The following is an 18,934-nucleotide window of genomic DNA, read 5'->3' as shown; positions in this document are numbered from 1 at the left end:
CTCTCCACTCCAACATGCATTGTCTTTAGCGTCTCCCACGCTAGTTTGGAGGAATCCTTCTCAGCCACCATGAGAAGGAAGTCCTCAGGGAGTGCTTGATAGATGGCGGCGATAGCCATTCTATCCATCCGTTCGTCGACATCTTCGAGCATCACGACTTCCCACACTCCTTGTGCTTGTAAGTTTACTCGCATCTTCAATGCCCACACCGAGTAGTTACTCTTCGTGAGTAACGGATAGGAGAACGTCACGTTCCTTTCTCTTCCAATCTTCATTGCCGTTGCATCTCTGGTTGATCTTGTCGACGACATGTTCTTCAATCTAGCTCTGATACCAAATGTTGGCTTTGACTATTGGATCTTTCTAAGAACAAAAGATATGAAACTCTGGAAAATAGATATTTGCTAAAGCGGAAAAAACTCTTGAAAATCTTAAGTGTTGTATATTTAACCTTTACAAACAATCCTTATATAGGAGTAATTAGCCTAGAACCCTAAATTGCTTATACATACAGGCCCAAGCCCATTAATAATTAAATATACCCTAATGGTATAAAAGACAATATAATAATATATTATATTGTATAATATAATAATATATTAATATAATATATTATTATATTGTATACACTAACAACAATAAAGGCCTATAACTTTCAATTTTCTGACAATCAATGCTTAAACTCACAACAGAAACATACCATGCATAGAAACTAGATACAAAAACCTATTTGGAAAACTAGTTATAGAAACCTATTTGGGCATTACATCAATCAAAAGTTTTCCATTATTTTATTTTCCAATAGCTGCATTTGAGTTTTCTTCTATTTTATAGAACATTGGGTTCCGCTTCTCCTTTAGAGTACAACTAATCCCCGTGGGTTAAACACATAGCCTGCAAATCTACTTAAACAATTTAACTAGACGAGCGAAATTTCCGTATGACAAGCTCAAACCCATGACCTTAGAGAGGCTAGGGACCTAGGGTATCCACCTCCTTTTGCCGCTAAGCTAGAAGAGGGGATTTCTTCTTCTTCTTCTATTTTAGAATAAACTATTTGGGCTAAGAAACTTCCATCGTTCCATATGGATGCAAATACAATTCTTAATACAATAATATGGTGTCTTAATTGTTTTTTATATTGAGGATACTAATGTTATCTAAATCTTAGTTATGAGATATCTAGATTTGTAGTTATTCAATATGTTTATGTCTTTTGAAAATTGTTATTTGTAGTCAATTAAATTTATTGGTCATTTTTATATGTATACTAACTTTTCTCTTGTTTTCTTGTTTAGTTCGCGAGAATATATATTGTGTATAAATTACGGAGGAACATTTTATATGTGTCCTGATGAATTACGACCTTGGTTATCTCCACCGTTGCCGCTACGACTCGATGATCCAGAAGAAGTAGGTCCAACTAATTCTGAGAAGTGGCTTTTCTGCCGTATTATCTCAAAACCATGCAAGAAGTAAGAAGCAGGCCGGTTTAAAAATCTTATGTTTGTTTGGCCGGTTTAGAAAAGCTTATGTTTGTTTGGCCGGTTTTTGAAAAAACGGTTTGGTTTAAGGAGAACATTATTTGAAGAAGAATTTTGGAAAAACGGTTTGGCCAGAAAGTATGGTCTCTCACCGTGGAAACAATGTAGTTTCCTCTGATGCAAGCACTTCTAAAGAAGGTCTTGACATCCTCAAGAAGTATGGGACCGGATTCTTCGAGAAAGGTGCGAAGGCCGGTGTCAATGAGAGATTCAAACATGACCTCCTTTGTTTCTATATCCCAATGTTCCATACATGAATCGAAGTTGATGCTCAAGAAGTTTCCTAGAGTTCGGCTCGGCATTATTCAAGCTTTGCTAATAGAGAGAGAAGGAGTTCAAGAGATTTATGATTTGAGATGTGTTAATTTGATTAGGGAATGGCCCTTTATATAGATCCGGTTTTGGAGGGAAAAGCATCAACATTGAATGTTAGTTTTGTCTTATTGTAGAAGGGAATATTTATGTTTCCAAAGTGTGTTGGGAAGAGGTCACTTTTGACCGATTGCGGAGCTCGAGGTAGGTATTTAGTTGAAAAGTAACCAAGTTAGTTGGGTAGTAATTACTCATGTAGTTGGGGTTACCTCATTAATTAAATGTTACTTTTCATTAATGACTAATGCAACAACACACTGAAAAGTAACCGATTGAAACTGAAGATAACCTAGATTGAAACCGAAGAGAACATAGATGAAACCGAAATGATCATAAGAGAGTTGAACAAAGATACAACCGGTGCGTGCAGCAAAATGACCGGGTGTAGGAAGGAGTGACCTAATATCCGCTTGAGTTGGTGTGACCGTTGGAGTGACCGTTGGAGTGGATGTGACGGTTCCTCCTCTTCCAAGCCTTCTCAAACCGCTCATAGAAAGAGTCGGTAACTTCCTTGGTAAGTACTTGGGCTTGGTTCAGCCCTTCCCCGGGGCATGTTGGAACTCCATGCTCCAGAAGAAGACAGCTTATTTGAGGGACGAGGCCGACTGTTTGAACGCCAATCATTCAGATTAGGACGTCGAACAGTACCCTCGACCAATTGACCGGTGTGCCAGTAGTTATAGCTGCCATGATGTTGAAGGTAGTGGTGCATTATGTGTTGGTCACATCCCTTCCCAGGATGCCTCGACCGATTACGTCATTGAGAAGCTGGTATTCAGCTTTCAATAGTGATTTAGCACCGTGGTCATCCACTAGATGGCTTGACCGGGCAAAGGCTAAGGAGATCTCGACTTTTAGTTCAGCCGGTATGTTGAGGTCGGTTAGCCCCTGCTTTGGTAAGTTAAAGCATCTGGCAAAGTCATTTTCGGTAAAGTCAAATACGATTCCTCCTACCTTTGACTGGATGTGAGTGTCAAAGTGAGGAGTTCCACGAAAAACCCTGGCGTTGTAAAAAAACTCCAGGTCAGACTCAGAATAGATGACATGTTTGTCATCTAGAAAGTGTTGGAGACCAGTATCTTCAAGTGACTTGATCATCTTGAAGACCTCATAATGCTCAGTGCTTTGAGCAGAGTTGAAATCCACTTGAAGGATGTTTGGAAACTGAGACATTTTGTCTTAGTGAGAGGAAGAGTTATGCCACTTGTGATTGTTTTGTTTAAGGTTTGTTCAACTTATATACTAGTGGAGAGAGGATCTTATTATCCAGGTATCACAGGTGATAATGTCTATTAACCATAAGATAAAGAGTTTTGCATAAAATAAGTATGTCTACAGCCTAGGGTGTTGGTCATAGACCTGGACCATGAAAGATATCAAATCTTCACGTCTTTTTAGGTGCGACCATTTTACTTTAAAAAGGTAATGTTTCAGGACAGATAAGTTTAAACACATGTAATTATTCCACTTTTGTTTGAAGTTCAAATAATCCGAGATAAACTATTTCCGAACCGGTCAGTTATCAGTTGTTCGTCCCGATGCGGTTATTTGGTGCATGCACTAAGTAACCGGTCGGTTTACTCTGACTGATAGACGAGGCGGTTCTTCCATAGATACCTTGGGAAATTTGAAATCCGACAGTTTAGGAGGAACTACCGGTTTGTCTGTCCGAACCGATTTCCTTTAAGCATCCTTAGGGATGATCTGACTAATATCGGTTAAACCGAGTGTAAGTCTGAATTGAGAGAACTTAGCTTCCTGTAGAGGCTTGGTGAAGATATCGGCTACTTGTTGATCTGTCGATACGTATTCCAGCCGGATATGCTTCAGCATGACATGCTCCCGAATGAAGTGGTGCCTTATGTCAATGTGCTTGGTTCTGGAGTGTAGAACTGGATTGTAGGTGATTGCTATGGCACTTGTGTTATCACAGAAGATTGGAGACTCTTCGGCTATGACACCGAAACCCTTCAGTTGTTGTTGGATCCAGAGAAGCTGTGAACAACAACTTCCGACCGCCAGGTATTCAGCTTCTGCGGTTGATGTAGCCACCGATGTCTGTTTCTTGCTATGCCATGAAACAAGCCGATCACCTAGGAATTGGCATGTTCCACTGGTGCTTTTTCTATCAATCTTGCAACCTGCATAGTCTGCATCTGAATAACTTGTTAGGTTAAATGATGAATCCTTTGGATACCACAGGCCAACGTCAGGTGTTCTTTTAGGTATTTCAATATTCGCTTTGCGGCTGTGTAGTGAGACTGTTTTGGATTGGCTTGGAATCTTCCACACACACCGACTGCAAATAGAATATCCGGTCTACTTGCTGTCAGGTATAGAAGAGAACCGATGATGCCCCGGTAAGCAGTCAGGTCTACTGATTGACCCTCATCATCTTTGTCCAATTTGACCGATGAGCTCATTGGAGTAGCCGCTGAAGAGCATGTATCCATCCCAAATTTCTTTAACAGTTCTTTAGTGTACTTGGGTTGGCTGATGAAGGTTCCTTCTCCGAGTTGCTTAACCTGAAGACCTAGGAAGAAGCTTAATTCTCCCATCATACTCATTTCAAATTTGTTAGTCATCAAGGTTGAGAATTTATCACATAACTTAGGATCGGTTGAACCGAAGATGATATCATCTACATAGATTTGAACAAGTAGGATATGTTCCTTTTTCTCAAACTTAAATAACGTTTTATCCACCGAACCGATGGTGAAGTCATGTTTTATTCACAAAAATGCGGTTAGTGTGTCATATCAGGCTCTAGGTGCTTGCTTTAGACCGTATAAAGCTTTATTTAACCGGTATACATGGTTTGGAAATTCAGCATTTTTGAAACCGGGTGGTTGTTCAACATATACCTCTTCACGTAGGTCACCATTCAAAAATGCACTTTTAACATCCATTTGAAAAACTTTAAAGTTTTTGAAAGCAGCAAAAGCTAGAAAAATCCTAATAGCTTCAATCCTAGCTACAGGGGCAAATGATTCTTCAAAATCAATGCCTTCTTCCTATTTGTAACCTTGTGCCACTAATCTGGCTTTGTTCCTTGTGACCAAACCGTCTTCATTAAGTTTATTTCTAAATACCCATATTGTTCCTATGACCAGTTGATCTTTCGGTCTAGGAACTAGGTACCAGACTTTGTTACTCTCAAACTGGTTTAACTCTTCTTGCATTCCCAAGATCCAATCCGGATGTGACAATGCTTCATCTACTCTTTTCGGCTCAATCTGGGATATAAAGGCGGAATTGAAATATTCCTCCAGAATTTGACGCCTAGTTCGAACAGGTTCTGAAGGGTCACCTATAATCTGCTCAGGAGGATGTTTAATGTTCCTTTTGAAATTCGGTTCAGGGATGTCTACCAAATTACCGTGTACTTGATCAAGGCTAGACGTATCGGTAGGCTGAACAGGATTGTCAGACTAACCGATTTCCTCGGTTTGAACCGAGGTGTCAACTTCCTGTCGTGGGACAGCTTGATCCGGCTGGGTTTCATCATTACCCATTTGGTCATGGACAAACTGCCTGAAGACCGGAATCTCATCTTCACTATTAGAGTGGATATTGTTATTTTCCAATCTGTTGTGTAGATCAAAGCATGATGCAGTGTTGCTTTCAACTGATTCATCGAAAACAACATGAAGTGATTCCTCCATGGTTAAGGTTCTATTGTTGTACACTCTATATGCCTTACTCACTGCTGAGTAACCTAACATGATCCCAGTATCGGTTTTTGCATCAAAAACAGAAAGATAGGTTTTACCATTTATGTGAATATAGCATTTACAACCGAAAATCTTAAGGTACTTAAGGTTGGGAACCCTGTTAAAATAAACCTCATAAGGTGTTTTGTTGTGAAATTTGTTAATCAAAGACCGGTTTTGTGTGTAACATGCAGTGTTAATAGCCTCAGCCCAAAATTTTTGAGCAATGCCCGAATCGGCTATCATGGACCGTGCGGCTTCCTTGAGAGTTCGGTTTCTTCTCTCGGACAGGCCGTTTTGTTGAGGAGTCCTAGCACTAGACAACTCGTGTCTAATACCGGATTCATCAAGAAATGCGGTTAAAGTACTGTTGGTAAATTCGATACCTCTATCACTTTTAATGCTATTAATGCGTGTAGATTTTTCATTTTGCAAACGTTTAAGCAGTGTGATCAAGTTTGATGCGGTTTCACGTTTGGATGGTAAGAATATTACCCATGTAAACCTAGAGTAGTCATCAATTACTACCATAGTATAAAGCATACCTCCTAGGCTGATGACCTGAATCGGTCCAAATAAATCTATGTGAAGAAGATCTAAGCATCGGTTAGATTGAATGTTTCCTTTACTCTTAAAGGTTGACCTAGTTTGTTTACCCATTTGACATGCTGAACAAACCTTGTCCTTGTTAAATACTATGTCAGGAATACCTTCAACTAGTTTTTTACCGCGAATGTAGTTTAAGGTTTTCATGTTCAGATGGTTTAGTCTTTTATGCCATAACCAGGTTTGATCAGTCTTAGCTATCATGCATACAGGATATTCTACTTTAGTTTTCCAGTCTACCTTGTAGATATTTCCTAGCCTATTTTCGGTTAGTAGTATGGTACCTTGAGAATTCTTAACTAAACATGCATGTTTAAGAAATTCTACCGTGTATCCAGCATCACACATTTGACTAATGCTGAGCAAGTTAAAACGTAGGTTTTCAACTAAGAGTACATTATCAATTGTTAAGTTACCATGGACAATCTTACCCTTGCCCACAATTCTACCTTTTGAGTTGTCACCGAAAGTGATTAGTGCAACGGTTTCTATTCTGATGTCGGTTAGCAGGTTGTTGTTCCCGGTCATATGCCTGGAGCAACCACTATCCAAGTACCATTCAGAGTTTCCTAGCCGTTTCTTTAAATCCTGCAAAATGTACATATTTACAACTGTTTGGTACCCACATTTACTTGGGTCCACATGCGATTAGTCTCTTAGGCATCCAGACCTTGACGAACCAGACAACTTTCTTTGCTAAGGTTTTAACCGTCTTTTTGGCACTCGGTTTTGGATATTTCGGTTTTTCTACGAAGGCCTTAAATGAGGGTGATTTTTGGTTTGTCCTATGCGGTTGTGGATTGGCTCTCCTATTTTTGAGCAGGTTGGCTTTCCTTTTCTTAGGGTCAAGCCACTTCTCAGAATCAGTTGGACCTACATAGGTTAGTTTTTCTACCGTATTATCTCAAAACCATGCAAGAAGTAAGAAGTAGGCCGGTTTAAAAATCTTATGTTTGTTTGGCCGGTTTAGAAAAGCTTATGTTTGTTTGACCGGTTTTTGGAAAAATGGTTTGGTTTAAGGAGAACATTATTTGAAGAAGAATTTTGTATGAAAATTTTTGTAATCTAACAATTCTAAGATATTTCTAAGGGAAGAAAACTTAGACTCGAGAAGTGGCTTTGTGAGGATGTTAGCCACTTCATGCTTGTTCCCTTCATGTGATGTGTCTTTCAGCAGCCGGCTGTCCGAATGCAATGTTGTCTTTTCCAAGCCTTTGTCTTGATTTACGTACATTCATAGACAATAGAAAATCTGGTTCCCATTTTTCTTTGGGTCCGCGGTTGATTAGTCCCTTGGGTATCCAAACTTTAATAAATCGGATAGCTTTCCCGATTATGGTTCTAATTAGTTTTCCTGTGCAAGACTTGACATCTTTCTACTGTCCTAAGAGTGCCTTATTTGGGGATGGTCTTTGGTTTATCCTATGCGGTTGAGAATTGGCTTGCCTACTTTTGAACCGGTTGGCTTTCCTTTTCTCAGGGTGAAGCCATTTCTCAGAATGAGTCGGACCTACATAGGTTAATTTGTCTTCCGTATAATAGGCAGTTAATTCCTCTTCAGCGGTTAAGGAGCTTCTTATAAAACTTACAAAGGGAAGATCAATCTTTGTGAGCCTTACTTTGTCTAAGTGTTTTTGGCTTTAGGATCTATTGTTTTTGTAACCTAGACCAAACATGCAAGTAGGGTGTCTTTTGTAACTACACATTTTTCTTACCATTTCACTAGATCTCTTCCATGCGGCCATTCTATACTGGAGGCGGGCATTTTCTTCCTCGGTCAATTCTTGAACTGGCTCATTGAGCTGTTCGGTTTCAGAGGGTAGTTCAGGTGCTGACTCGGTTTCTAAGGTAGGGGTTTCATCAGGTTGTATGATCTTTGGTTCGGTCAGAATGGGTACTATGAGGTCGGCTCTAAAATTGGGTTGCTTAGGTAATAGAGTTAGTAGGTTCTTATACTCTGCTACCATATCATTCAATGCATTATATAACTCATCTTTAGTAAATTCTTCACAAGGAGAGTCAAATACCTGTTCCTCATTTGCCATAAGGCATGTGAGTTCATCATCACTGTCACTGTGAGCCCATAAGCTTTCTCCATCATCGACTATCAGTGATTTCTGAACCTCACTTCCTTCACCGGTTTGTTGATAGTTATTTCGGTTATTTTGATTGTCCGGTTTCCGGTCATCTCTCCTCGGTTTTCTACATTCCCACTTGTTTTCCTTGGTTCTTTCATTTCCCTCGTGAATCTGTATAACCATTTCCCATGTTTCCTTTGCGGTTTTGCAGTCTCTAATCTTGCAGTACGTGTTTCTGTCTACACCGTTGGAGATCCAGTTTCTGGCATGGTTATCCAGATTATTTCTTCTCCTATCTTCAGCTGTCCAGTCCTTTCTGTCCTTGTCAATGATTATCGGTCCTTCGGCTATGATGAACTGCATTTCGTCATCCTAGGTGATTAAATGCAGGTACATGCGTGCCTTCTAGTTGGCAAAGTCATCACCTTCTAGCATTGGTGGCCTATCAAAAGACATGCTTTCTTGAGTATTGAAACTAACTGCTATGATACCAATTGTTAGGATCTAGGTCGCGGCTGGGGAACCGGGGTCTGGGCCGGTTAGCGCGTTTCACTCAAAGGGTGGTGATTAATCCGGTTAGAGATTAACACCGGGGTTTCAATACTACATAAACTGTCACAAACCCTTGAACCAGGTTCAAGCGCGGAAGAGGTTTGTTTCAGGTTGAAGCAGCACACTTACAGGATAGGCAAAACCGGTTTTTAGATAAGACAAGTTTGGAAGTTGCTGGGTCGGTTTAGTAACTTGGTGATTCGGTTTAGGTGGTGTAGAGTCGGTTAAAGCGGTGTAGGTAGGTTAGTACAGGTCGGTTAAAATGTAGAACCAACAGAAAGTAAATAACAAGACATGTTTTTATGGATGTTCGGAGATAAAACTCCTACGTCACCCCTTCCTCTCGAAACCGCGAGAAGGATATTCACTAAGGAATACAAACACAATCCGATCGAGACTTATTTCATGCTCGATAACACCCGTACAATTTACACCGAAATTGTAAATATTACACTTCAACTTAGCACTTATGCTTTCTAGAGAGAGAACACAATCTTATCACTTGTAAATTAATTGTTCACGGTGCCCCCTATAAAATCTCTTGTGTCCCACATTTACTCTTCTTCAGCTGCTCTTTTTATAGGTGAAATATGTCAACAGTCATATTTCACTTCCTTGAATTTGATTGATTGAGCAGAGGTTCAGTGATTCAGACCTGGCGGTCAACCTTTCAGACCTAACGGTCTGATCTTCCAGTGTGTAAGACAAACCTGCTAGGTTTGTCTTTTACTCAATATGGTGACTGTCGGTTAGACAGTTGTCTGTACTTGGAAGATTGCCTTTCTGATTTATCCTGAAGTGGAAAGATCTTGTAGGACGGTCTTCTGCAGCCTGCAGACTGTCCTCAGACTTGTATGAATATGGAAATGTTCAGTCTGTTCCTTTGGTATCATTCTCAACAGATACCCGAAGTATCTTCTTATGCTGGTCGGTCATTTGACTTAACCGGATGACTTCCGGTTATTGCTTTGGCTTCTGAATGACCGGCTGTCTGGTGTTTTCGGCCTTCTTTGAGCGGTCATGTTTCTGGTCGGTTTGATAACTTGACCGGTTGAGCTTCTTAACCGGTTCATTGGTTTGACCGGTCCGGTTCTTTGTCTGTTCCTGCATAGGAAGTTTATTTGTGTTAAGTTCTATTAACCGGTCTAATTTTATCTAACACTTATATAGGAGTAATTAGCCTAGAACCCTAAATTGCTTATGCATACAGGCCCAAGCCCATTAATAATTAAATATACCCTAATGGTATAAAAGACAATATAATAATATATTATATTGTATAATATAATAATATATTAATATAATATATTATTATATTGTATACACTAACAAGAATAAAGGCTTATAACTTTCAATTTTATGACAATCAATGCTTAAACTCACAACAGAAACATACCATGCATAGAAACTAGATACAAAAACCTATTTGGAAAACTAGTTATAGAAATCTATTTGGGCATTACATCAATCAAAAGTTTTCCATTGTTTTGTTTTCCAATAGCTGCATTTGAGTTTTCTTCTTCTATTTTATAGAACATTGGGTTCCGCTTCTCCTTCAGAGTACAACTAATCCCCGTGGGTTAAACACATAGCCTGCAAATCTATTCAAACAATTTAACTAGACGAGCGATATTATCGTATGACGGGCTCGAACCCATGACCTTAGAGAGGCTGGGGACCTAGGGTATCCACCTCCTTTTGCCGCTAAGCTAGAAGAGGGGATTTCTTCTTCTTCTTCTATTTTAGAATAACCTATTTGGGCTAAGAAACTTCCATCGTTCCATATGGATGCAAATACAATTCTTAATACAATAATATGCTGTCTTAATTGTTTTTTTATATTGAGGATACTAATGTTATCTAAATCTTAGTTATGAGATATCTAACTTTGTAGTTATTCAATATGTTTATGTCTTTTGAAAATTGTTATTTGTAGTCAATTAAATTTATTGGTCATTTTTATATGTATACTAACTTTTCTCTTGTTTTCTTGTTTAGTTCGCGAGAATATATATTATGTATAAATTACGGAGGAACATTTTATATGTGTCCTGATGAAGCGACACAATATGTCAATGGATCGAAACACTCGATAATTATAGGTGATTTAGACTTATTCTCATATTGGGATATTCTTGAGATGATTAGGAATTTAAGATTTACAAATGTCGATAATAATAAATTATATTAATGTATACCTGGTCTTGGATTAACTATTGGTCTTATCTGCATCAATGGAAATAAGGAAATCTTGGACATATCTTCCTATCTAGCCAAGAAAGAATAAACTTGTTTATGTTTACTTGGTGAATGAACTCGAGCTGCCATTGTCTACTAAGAAGGATATGATCTTATATTTAGAATGAGAACAAATTAAAGCTGGAGAAAGGGAACAAGTCGAAGAAGAAGAACAGATTGAAGTTGAAGTTGAAGTTGAAGAAAGGGAACGAGTTGAAACTAAAAAGGAAGAAGAACGAGTTGAAGAAGAAGAACCGATTGAAGTTGAAGCTGAAGAAAGGGAAGGAGTTAAAACTGAAGAGGAAGAAGAATCAATTGAAGTTGAAGAAGAAGAAAGTGATAGTGAAGTAGATTCGACATACATTCAACTAGTTAATGAAGAAGAAATTGATGAAGTAGAAAGTGTTGATTTTAGCGAAAAAACATATGATGATTCAGATGTGGGGAGCTTCGAAAATGGAGATGGAATAGATGTGAACCTCAATAGTTTTAATATAGAGAACTTGGAGAATGAACCAATGAAAAAACCAAATAGACGCTATGTATTTAATCCAAATGGTCATGGTACTACAAAGTTTATAACAGACATGACATTCAATACAAAAGAAGACGTTAAATTAGCCATAACTAAATATAGTTGTGCTAATAAATTTTCTTTGAGGTTAGGTGTTGCTAATAAAATGAACATCAAAGAAATATGTAGTAAGGGGAAGTGTTCTTGGACAATGTTCATTAGAAAAGACAACCTAAAAAATAATTGAATGATCAAGAGAATTCAATTTGAGCATACTTGTTATATGGTTAACAAGATTTGTTTAGTAATAAAAAAATTCATGACCTCCAAATTCGAGAACATTATAAAGATAGATCATTCAGTCACACTATCCATTCTTGGTGAATTATGTAAGACATAGTTAAATGTTGAAGTGAAATAGTCAATGTTTACAAGAGATAAAAGAATGGTTATTAAAGATTTGAAAGGCAATGCTTTGATAGAGTATCGAAAAATATTTAGTTATGTTGCTTAAATAAAACGGACACATCCTGGATCAACAACTGTGTTGAAACTTATGCGTGATGAAGAAACAAATGAACTACGTTTTCAATGAATTTATGTATTCTTTGATGTAGTGAAAAAGGGTTGGTTTTCAGGGTGTAGACCAATACTCGGAGTAGACGAATGTTTTTCTTAAAAACTATTTACAAGGGTCAACTTTTATTTGTAGTTGGCCGAGATGGAAACAACCAATTATACCATCTTGCATGGGCTATTGTGGAATCCGAGAGCACAAACTCGTGGCATTGAGTTTTGAACTACTAACAAAAGATATCAGATAATATTTCTTTGAGGGTGTTGCAAAAGGGACTAATAAGAGTAGTGAAAAATTTATTTCCACAAGTTAAGCACAAATTTTGTGTGAGACATTGGTATGTCAATTGGGTTCAAAAATTTAAAGATGGGGAACTCAAATTCCGATTTTGGAATTTTGCTAAATCAAAATATGTGGAACTAGGCGTGTAAACAAGTCGAGTTAAGATGAGTACCATATTACTCGAACTCGACTCGAATTGCATTGTAAATACTCGAACTTAGCTCGATTACAATTCAAGCTACTCGAGCTCAAACTCAAAAAATTGATAATTAAATTTTATTAATTAAAAAATATATTTTACCACTAAATAATATATAAAATATAAATATATATTTCACAAACTACACATATATAATCACAATATTATTTAAGAATAATAAATATAAATATCATCGCATAATTTAAAGATAATCATTTAATCACAAATATCTCATTTAGAAATTATAAACAAAATTAAATATTTAAAAGATGTTCATCACAAATATTAAAAGTTTGGCAATATGATGCACTAGTTATATAGTGATCTTCAAATTCAACAAGATTCAAAATATGAAATAGTAAAGGCAATGAACATGATGCTCTGTTAATAGTGTAATCCAAAAAATAGATGTTTCAATGTCTTTTGATGGAAAAAGAATATGAAATATGGAGGAAGGAGAAGAGAGCGAAGGGTTTGACCGTTTGAAAATAGAAGGAGAAGAGAGAAGGGTTCGGTCATTTGGGAATGGAAGGAGAAGAGAGAGAGATGAGTTTGGTTATTTGGTTGTTTGGGAATGAAAGGGCATAGAGGGTTTGAGAATGGAAGTCGTGGGCAGCTCAAGAAAAATAGGGTTTATATATATATATATATTATAAATCTCGAACTCGAGCTCGATTTTATAATCAAGCTACTCGAACTCTACTCGAGCTCAGTCAAGCCGACCTTTGACCAAGCTACTCACGAGATACTCACGAGCAATTTGAGTCGTTTACACCCCTATGTGGAACAACTAAATGAAAATATGACCAATTTAGAAATATTAATGGAGTGTGTTGCAAGAAGTGTAGTTGATATCCCAGAAAAGATGTGGACTAAGACTTTTCAATTAGAGATCCCAAAATCTGATGTTGTGGACAATAACATGTGCGAGAGCTTTAACTATTCTATCCTTCGAGTTCGAGATAAAAAAATATGCACTATTTTAGAGTTAATCAAGTTGAAAATAATGGAAAAGAGAGTTAAACGTAAAATTGCCTCACAATATATCACCAAACGCCAAAAGTCAACTTGAAGAAAATAAGTCTCAATATCACAAATTTCATTTGAACTTTTGTGGTGGCCGTGGATTTGAAGTAACATATGATCATCATAGACACATAGTTGATTTAGGAACTGAAAGATGCTCATGCAGATCATGGAATATTAGTGGCATCCTGTGTGTACATGTTGTTCGTGCAATAGCCAAACCAATGGGAGCTTAGAAGACTTTGTTTCTCATTGGTATAAGAAGCATACATATTTAAGGGCATATATATTTTCCATAAAATATATGCGGGAACCAGATGCTTGGTATAGTGATATTAAAGTTTTACCGCCAAAATACATCTTGAAATCAACTAGTAGACCTAGGAGGTGTAGATTACAAACTCCAGATGAACAAAAATCTCATAGTAAAAGGTCAAATAGGGGATCCATAATTCATTATAGTAAGTGTGGACAAGAAGATCATAATAAGAAATGATGCACAAATGATTGTGGTGGCATAGTCAATGCTCCTCCGAGAAATAATGCAGGTTTATTGTATTGTTTAAATAAGAATTTTTCATGTCATGAATGTGTTGAGTTCATTTATTTAATTATGTAGGAACATACAAGAGACGATCATCACGAGGACAATCCTTCCAAGGTCAATCATCTCAAGGACAATCCTTCCAAGGTCAATCATCTCGCAAGGACAATTCTCGCAAGGTCCATCTTCTAAAGAAAATATTCAAGGTGAATTCTCTATTCTATTTCAAAAAATTATAGGTATTATTTTTTTATATAGAAGATTTTTATAACATTTTATATATATCATAATCTTATATAAATAATTCATTTGTTTATTGGCTAAGGTGCAAGTAGAAGTGTTGGTTCAACTGAACCAGTTATTGTTGGTGCAACTGAAATACATCATGGAATTATGCCTCACAATATTATAGATATTATTTGTTTATGTAGCATATTATTTTTATAACATATTATATATAACAAAATCTTTTATAAATAATAAATTTATTTGTTGGTTAAGGTGCAGGTATAAATATTAGTGCAACTAAACCAGTTATTATTGGTGCAAGTGAAATGCATATATCATGAAATTATTCCTCACAATATTACAAGTATTATTTGTTTATATAGCATAATCTTTTTTAACATATTATATATGAAAAATATTTATAAATAATGATTTTGTTTGTTGGTTAAGGTACATGTACACGTGTTGGTGCAACTAAGGTAAATCAAGGAATTAGGCCACCCGATTTAATGTGGAGAGATGTACCTGCAATTTTAAGCAATCAACTTCAAACTGCAATTGGAGAAAAAATAAGATTTTTTTTTTGGGATAAAAAAATTACCATAAATTACTGTTATATTATGTTCTTTGGAAAGAATTATGTATTTATTTTGGTGATACTGAAGTTATACTCTATCTGCTACTATTGGTCTAATCTTAGTTGAAAAATCTTTTGTTGTGAACTCAACTTAAGAGAAGTCTATTTTGGTGATTTTGTTTGCATAGTATTTATTAGTTATACTATTTTGGTGGTTTTGTTTGTAAAGTATTTCTTGCATATACTATTTTGATGGTTTTGTTTGCAAAGTATTTCCATTTTGACCGTTTGAGTTAAGGCTGGTATTATTGGATACATCATCAATTTGATTGGCTTCAATTTATATAAGAGGAAGTGTTTCTCCTATAACATATGCAATTTATTAAAAGGAAAACTAATTTTTATGCAATCATTGATATCCCTTTGAATGAATCATAATCTATAACATATATCTCTTGTGGAATAGGAATCTCTTATAGTTCTTCATTTGAAGCTTGTTCATATATAACATATTTAATTTTAGGTTCAGATATTATGTTGGAAACATAGTTTTAATGCAACCCCCGGTCTATGTCTCGTTACATAGCTTAGCACGCGTCAAGACACGTGGCAATATGGAGGGACTACCGCGAGGAAGCTTAAGGTTCGATGCATTTCAACCTTGGTTTGCGTGATAAACATCTTTTAAAATGAAACATTTAGTTTTTAAAATATTTTGAAAATATCTGGAGCGGTAAAAAATTAATTATGTAAATATAATTAATCCATTGTTCAAATTTTAAATAATCTAGGAGACTAAATAACATGTTAACCTAAACCCGATTTAAATTAATTAAACATACTAAATTTAAAGATTATTTATTTTAAAATCATAGTTACCAAGAGATTTTATGAAAATCAATAAAATGATATGTGTACAAACGTGGTTATACCAGAGTTTCTAATAAAAGGTGGTTCGTTATCAGTTTATGCTCGGTAAAGGGCTTATGTCTTCCGCGCCCGCCTAAGGACGGTTTTCAAAATTCTTTTAAAATAAACAAAGACTGGCTTTCATAAATCTAATTATAACATTCCTTCTCTTTAATTAGTAGTCCATGGGTCCTAAATGAGGAAAGACTTTAAATAATTGTACAAAATTATTTAAAAGGGTGTGTACTTGTTGCGTTGGTGTTCAGATTTAACAAAACCAGAAACTATCATAAGAGAATGTTATAATTTAAAAATAAATTACAAACGGGTCCTTATCCAAAAACATTGGTTAAGGAAATATTCCGAAAATATAAAAATATCACTTTCTGACCTTTCGGGATTATTTGAAAATGCGTTTGGATTCAAAATTATAAAATAATTTTAGATTTTGAAAAGAGGAACCAAATAGGCCTTAGGACCAGAGTTCTAGAGTCTTGTAAGCATGATAATTTGACTTACCCTATTTTTGAATAATATTATTATTTTTAATAATATTAAAATAATTTTTTGGATTTTTATATTCAAAATAACTTAAAAAGGAATTAAAACTTAATCAAGGGTTAATTATTGTGATAATTAAACCTTGATTAAGAAAATTTTCCAAAATTCTAAAAATAATTTGAGGATAAAATATTATATTTGTTTTACCCAAATTAAACCATAGAAGAGGTTAAAAATATTTAATTGTGATTTAATTATGAATTATATTTCATTCATAACTTAAAACAATTAAATAAAATACTCCAAAATTCTCAAAAATACCAAAAAAAAAAAATCATAATTGTTATTATGATTCTAAAAGGCCCAATTACCATTTGGGACTCAAACTTGAAACGATTTTACCAAATAAGGCTCGAACATTGAGTTGAGCCATTTGGGGCTCGAACTATTAAATATTTGTCCATTTGAGACTTTTTAACTTAACGAAGTTTAGTCCATTTATTTTAATTGATGTATCGTTATTTTATTTAATTGCCACCTAGGCATAATTTAATTTTATATTAAACTCACACTTTCTTTATCTTTCTCCAAAATATGCTTCTACTTTATCTCCTTTTATCGGATCAATTTCTTCTTCCATCTTCTTCTTAATCCCATGAAGAACCTTCTTCTCCAAAAGTTACCTGCATAGGGCAGGTCATAGTCCGATTCCGGAGATCCAAACCTATTATAGGTCGATGAAAGGTGAAAACGGTATTTCATTGCCGTAAATTAGGGAAAATGATCCGAAAATAGATGAAATGGCCATTATTTTCGTTTTGGAGGTGTTTTGGAAGGAATAAAAACGATAAAGAAGTATCGATGGTGGAAATGGAAAAGTGAATCATAAGAAAGAATACTCATGAAAAAGAAGAAGATGAATCCGACGACCAAAGTTTAGGAAAAACAAAGTATCTCTTTAAAAACACCTAAAGGGAGTCAGATTCTTACCTCCATTGTTTCAAGATCTGAATACGAATACAATATCTTCAAGTCACTTACAGTAACTTAGAGAATCATTACCAAACTGAATTCATATAAGCTTATCAATGTGTTGTCCAAAGTTCTAACACATATGAACTTTTCATTGTGAGAGAACTTGACAAAACTGATTGGAGGATTTTCTTCATTAATAATAGTCTTCATACAATGTCGAGTTGAAGTAATTGCTTGATATAATCAATGTTCCATCCCCTGTTAAAACTCAGTTGTAATGGGTCAGAATGGGGTGGAAGAACCTTCAAACACTTGCTCGACTTCACATCCAATTTAATAAAGGAGATGAAGGCGGTTCTTTAAAAAGAAGATGAAAGAAGAAATTTGGTCTAATGGAGGAGAAACCAGAGGAAGAGATACATGGTGTGTTTGATATAAAAATAAATTATGTCTAGGTGGAAATTAAATAAAAATAAAATAATGACACGTCAATTAAAATAAACTATACTAAACTCCGTTCGGTAAAAAACTTCAAATGGACAAATATTTAATATTTCGAGCCCCCAAATGGCTCAATTCAAAGTTCGAGCCCTATTTAGTAAAATTACCTCAAGTTCGAGCACCAAATAATAATTTGGTTGATTCTAAAAATATTTTTTGTGAAAATTTTGGTGAAAAAATAGATTTAAATGGGATTAAAAATCGATTTTAATAATCTTCTAAATAAAAATAAAATATAATAATCATGTGTAGCTGAAATTATTTTTAATCTTTGCAGCAGGATTCTGGACCATCAGATGAGTGCCCAGATCTCATCCAACAGCCCAGAACGTGTCAGACCCTTGCTACAACGGATCAAGCACGTGCACGTCCGCACTCGATCAAATAATGGGACAAACTAACCTTGTTAGTCAACCTGGCTGACCGCGGACGGAACCAACGAAACTCGATGTTCTATCACCCAAAACGACGTTGTTTCCTTCATCTTCTTCGTTGGGACTTAGGGCTCGCCGAATTCCCGACCTCATCGTCGCGATTTATCTAGAAGGAACAACGCACTCTACGAGCATCCTTATTGCTCCAATTTCGGCCACGTGCTCCGCTCATCCTTATCCTCTAGCATTATCATGCCTTGGATAAGGCTACCAACTGTTGGAGATAAGATTAGGGATAAGTTTGTTCGAGGGTAAAATTTTTTTAAATTATCATTCCTCAACCGACTTATCTACCTTATAAATACCCCCATGGTCTGTAGACCAAATCATCAAACAATAACCCATCAATCACCGGATTTCAACCCTGAATCCAAGCTTTGAAGATTCCAGTGAACTGGCTTTTTGTCAAAACTTGTTCCGACGATCCAAGCTTCAATCCAGGCTCTTGAATAGCTTCCAACACACACCATGTGTTCTCCGAATCAACGACATAATCATCAGAACCGACTCTTCTGCAACCATATCGTTTGTTTCACAATTTGTGATTGAAAAGTTGAATTATTT

The sequence above is a fragment of the Impatiens glandulifera genome, chromosome 1, assembly GCF_907164915.1.
Source record: "Impatiens glandulifera chromosome 1, dImpGla2.1, whole genome shotgun sequence".
NCBI lineage: Eukaryota > Viridiplantae > Streptophyta > Magnoliopsida > Ericales > Balsaminaceae > Impatiens > Impatiens glandulifera.
Note: the sequence above shows the minus strand (reverse complement) of the source record.